At 38.3% G+C, this 5206-nt stretch overlaps 1 non-coding gene across 1 annotated transcript; it reads right to left on the minus strand.

Moving 5' to 3' along the window:
* Positions 1-4281: 4281 nt before the first annotated feature.
* Positions 4282-4388, minus strand: LOC129640444 (U6 spliceosomal RNA). Its single transcript, XR_008708815.1, has one exon. It is a non-coding gene; the product is annotated as a U6 spliceosomal RNA (small nuclear RNA).
* Between the last annotated feature and the right edge of the window lie 818 nt (positions 4389-5206).

Raw genomic sequence — 5206 nt, forward strand, 5'->3', positions numbered from 1 at the left:
TATACCAGGGAACTGTATTCCAGGGAGAGGCATTCACAGACCGAAAGGGAGGAAGAAGAATCCAGGGGCTTCCATGGTACCTATAATGTCTAATTTCTCAAAAAGAAGTAAATAAAAAGAAATGAAGGAAGCAAAGCAGAATGTAAAGATTTACTAGAACTGGGCGGTGGGCACATAGGTGTCTATGAGGTTTTTCTCTGTGCTTCTCTGCATCCTTGCAATTTGTCAAAACAAAACATAAATGGGCACGGAGGAGGCAATCACTCAGCAGCACAGTTGCTAAAAACAGAGCCAAACTGTGAGACACACAGAACAAAAGAGCAACAGTGAGATGGGGAGCACCCATCCTTGATTGAATTAATTAAAAGAGATATTTTCCCTTGATATTCTTCCAGGAACTTCGTCCATTTTATTCTTCCTATGCATACTACACTCCTACAGACCTCCCCTTACTTCCCAGAGGAACCCAGATGTTTCCAGCTTTGGTGTTCCCAAGACCTCCCTCCTTTTGGCCTCATCCTTCCTTTCAATTGTTAGAAAAAAAGTACTTTGAGCCTCCATTCCAAGTACTGCTAGCAGTCCCTTGGTCCTTCCCACAGCTAATACTTATCTCACTCTTAATTATGTGTCTGGTGGTGTTCCAAACATTTCACAACCATTGTCTCATTTAATCTGTGAATACAGCAAGCTTAAAATAACCATTTATTGAAAATAATATACACTAAGAGTGGCACAGAAGTTCTTTTTGTCCCCACTTTCAAGATGAGGAAACTGAGGCTAAAGAGGTTAGTTGAATCCCTCAAGGCCACACTGTTAATAAGTAGTGGTGGTCCCCACTTGGCCTAATCTCAGAACTCTGAGATTTTATTTCCACTAAGCTCTTGATCTCAGGAACATCTTGCCTTCTCTAGTCATTTTTTTCTTTTTCCCATGTAGATCTAATTAAAGCGTTCAGCTCTTTTTCCATTCATCTCCCCTAAACACCACTATCAAAGGATCTTACATGTAGAAGAAGCCTTTTGAAAGGAGGGCAGCACATTACTGAAATATAATAAACAACTTAAAATTGAATATTACACACGCCTGTCTGCTCCCATTTTGATATCGAATTGTCCAACTTCCTTCCTCATGTTTCCTACTGTCCTGTCTTACTTCTCCTTGCTCTTCCCTATCCCTTCTCTCAGTATTTGCATCTTCCTTTTGCCTTACATCATCATCTGATTACTATTTTTTAAAGTCAACCTTTAGGATAATGATAAACTGAATCCTTCCTTTGTCTTATTCTCCTCTTTCCAACAATGCCCAGGGCTGGAGTGAGAGATATGGAGTTCACCATTCAAACTCAAATATGCCATCAAGACATTTTCCAAAACAAAAAAGCATCTCCCTGGATGTGAATAATGCCCTTTCTTTTGATGTAAAAATGTCCGTAGTTGGTTCTTGTTTAAAATAGAAAGATTTTCTTTATCTTCTCACCACACTGATGCCTCTGAGATTTATTACCCTGTTTATTTCATATGATTTGCATCACTTGATTTTATGTACCCCGTTTGAAAGTCTGACATTAAACAACAGTTTTCTCAAAATAAAGCAGATGCCTTAAAACCACTGAACCAGCTGCCTGACTAGTGTTATAGCTTGAATTCTGTGCCCCACCCTCCACAATTCATATGCTTAAGTCTCAACACTTAGTACCTCAGTATATAAGGTACTTATTTGGAGACAAGGTCTTTTATTAAAAATTTATTTTACTGAAATATAGTTGATTTACAATGTCATGTTAATTTCTACTGTACAGCAAAGTGATTCAGTCATACACATATATACATTCTTTTTCATATTCTTTTCCATGATGGTTTATTACAGGATATTGAATATAGTTCTCTATGCTATAGAGTAGGACCTTGTTGTTTATCCATTCTCTATATAATGGTTTGTATCTTCTAGTCCCAAATTCCCAATCCAACCCCCCCTCACCCCCGACCCTTGGCAACCACAAGTCTGATTCTCTATGTCTGTTTCTGTTTTGTAAATAAGTTCATTTGTGTCACAGTTTAGATTCCAAATGTAAGTGATATCATATAGCACTTGTCTTTCTCTTTATGACTTACTTCACTTAGTATGATAATCACTAGGTCTTTTCACATTGCTGCAAATGGCAATATTTCATTCTTTTTAAAGGCTGAGTAGTATTCCATTGCATATATGTACCACATCTTTAACCATTCATCTGTCAACGGGCACTTAGTTTGTTTCCATATCTTGGCTATTATAAATAGTGTTGCAATGAACATTGGGGTCCATGTATCTTTTTGAATTATAGTTTTGTCCAGATATACACCGGGGACCCAGGAGTGGGATTGCTGAAACATATGGTAACTCTGTTTTTAGTTTTTTGAGGAACCTCCAAACTGTTTTCCATAGTGACTATACCAATCTACATCCTTACCAACAGTTTAGGAGGGTTCCCTTTTGGAGACAGGGTCTTTATGGAGGTCATTAAGATGGGCTCTAATTCAATCTGACTGGTATCCTTATAAGAAAAGGAGATATTGGACACAGACACAGACAAAAGAAAGACAACATGAAGGCACAGAGAAAAGATCACCTACAGGCCAAGAGAGAAGCCTGGTAGAGATTGTTCTCACAGCTGTCAGAAGGAAACGACCCTGCCATGAACACCTTGATCTTAGACTCCTAGCATCCTGAATTTGAGATAATAAATTTCTGTTCTTTAAGCCATCCAGTGTGTGGTACTTTGCGGCAGCCCTAGCAAACCAACAAAACTACATAGTACAAATTCTTCAGTTTGGAATTCAGAGACATCCAAAATGTAGTCTCAACTGCGCTCTTCAATCTTCTCTTCCCCTGTAGTTCTGCAACCAAATGAAGCTCTACGTAAACTGTACTACTTGCTGTTTCTGCACTCAGCTCCACACCTCCCCACATGTGCACCTTTGTTCTGGCTCTGTCCTCTTACTTAGGACAATCTCTGCCTGTGACCACCTACCTTTCCTTTAGGGTCCATCTCAAGTGCCACCTGCTTCATAATGACTGTCCTGAGTCATGCACCGAGATACTCTTTGAGATACAACCAGACAGATCTGGGCTTGAATCTAGCTCCACTGCTTACTAACTGTGTGGCCTTGACAAAACACAACTTCTCAAAGTTATCTATGGGCAGGAAAAGATACCACTTCATAAGATAAGCATTGTGAGGATTAAGTGATTGCATGTAAGGCACTTAGCACAATGCTTGGCATAGAGAAAGCATTCTGGAAATGAAAGCTTTTTTTCCTTATTTTGTATTATCTGAATCCCAATGGCATTTTATGCAAAGCTCCTTTATGCTACTTACCCTCTTCTGTCTTATCTTATTTGTTAGTGGGGTTAATCAATTAAATCACTACTGACTTAAAACAATCATTCACCATATCCTGCAGAATCACAAGAGCTATCAGTCTGTCAGTCCTTGCTATAACTGAACTAGGTGAGGTCTCCACCCATGAGTAAAATTCAGCCTCAGGCTCCACACCTGGTGATGCCCTTTCATCAGTTCCTTTACCTGTCAACTCTGCAACCCTTTCTCTATTCCCCTATCCCAAGGGACCCCCAGACTTTGGTTTCTTGGAGGCTAACCAGCAGGTTTTCACACCAGAGTCACTTTAATAAACTTTGCGTTATGATGTTTTGTCAGTTAAGAATTCCAGCATCAGACAGTCCTGGCCTTTATCCCCCATGCCACTGTTGTAAGTTCTGTGACTGGTCATTTTATTTGACCCCTTCCCCCAAGACTCACTTTACTTATGTATACAATTAAGATATATACAATTAAGATACTAATACTACTAGTTTAATAGTTTCTTCTGAGGACCAAAGGAAGTCATCTGGAGAAAAGGTGTTTGGTACTACTGAGCTCTCAATAAAAGATGTCATTATCATCACATCTCTTGTAACTCTTAATAGATTATAAACTCCCTGAGACAGGAAATATGTGTACATAGTAGAGACTCTATAAAAGTTTGTCAAAGAAAATTTTGAATTTTGATGTAAACAAAACTGAAATGCTTATATCCACATTTATCTTGAAAGAGACCATGTTTCTGTCTAGATGAAATTAGAACAGAAAAGTACAATTTTTTAGATATGAATAAGTCTAAGCTACAATACTAGGTGGTTAACAAGTAAGAGTTGGCATTGTTCAAGGTCATTTTTTTGCTATTCATGTGGAAGACTAATAAAATAATGAAAAGTACCAAATAAACAATTCACTGGCTTCTTTTTTTTTTTTAATGCTTCACAAATTTGCATGTCATCCTTGCTGAGGGGCCATGCTAATCTTCTCTGTATTGTTCCAATTTTAGTATATGTGCTTCCGAAGCAAGCACTCGCTGGGTTCTTTTATTCAAGATTCATTTTCATAGCCAGGAGAAAACATGATCACTTGTAATTTTAAGTCTTTTCCAAGGGATCTGTGGCCAGATGTGGTAACATGAATTAGCCTCAATTTTTAACGTCTTTTTTTTTTTTTTTTTTTTAATATTTGGCATTGTGAATGCACCCGCCCTCTCAGAGGGCTTTAAGAGCAAAAAAGTGTTTATGATATAATGGTACATACAACCTAGGGGAGAAACAGCCAGCATGGTTGATCAGTAGGTAGCATAGGGTCTATGGGCTACAGTGTTCCAAAGGGGCCCACGTGAACATCCAAATCCTTGAGATATATTTTTTGACATTTTAAAATTTTTAATTGGAGGATGATTGCTTTACAATATCGTGTTGGTTTTGCAAGACACCAAATGGTCTTTAACAATAGCAGTTTGAGAATATGTAAATTTAAAAAAATTCTTAAGTTCTTTCTCACCCATTAGATTGGCCAATATTTAAGTACTCACAACTATTCTTGGCAGGATAGGAAGGAAGCATTCATCACACTGCTTACAGTACTGTGGCTGTGCATAGTTTTTTGGGAAAGCAATTTAGGAATATCTATAAAAATGAAAACCACACATACCTTTGGTTCCAACAATTCCACTGGTGTGAATGTATCTCAAAGAAATAAAAATAACAGTATAAGGAGATTTACACAAATCCATGAAGAGATGGTAGGATGGCATCACCGACTTGATGGACATGAGTTTGAGCAAACTCTGGGAGTTGATGATGGACAGGGAAGCCTGGCATGCTGCAGTCCATGGGTCGCAAA

Source organism: Bubalus kerabau, chromosome X (assembly GCF_029407905.1).
Source record: "Bubalus kerabau isolate K-KA32 ecotype Philippines breed swamp buffalo chromosome X, PCC_UOA_SB_1v2, whole genome shotgun sequence".
Classification (NCBI taxonomy): domain Eukaryota; kingdom Metazoa; phylum Chordata; class Mammalia; order Artiodactyla; family Bovidae; genus Bubalus; species Bubalus kerabau.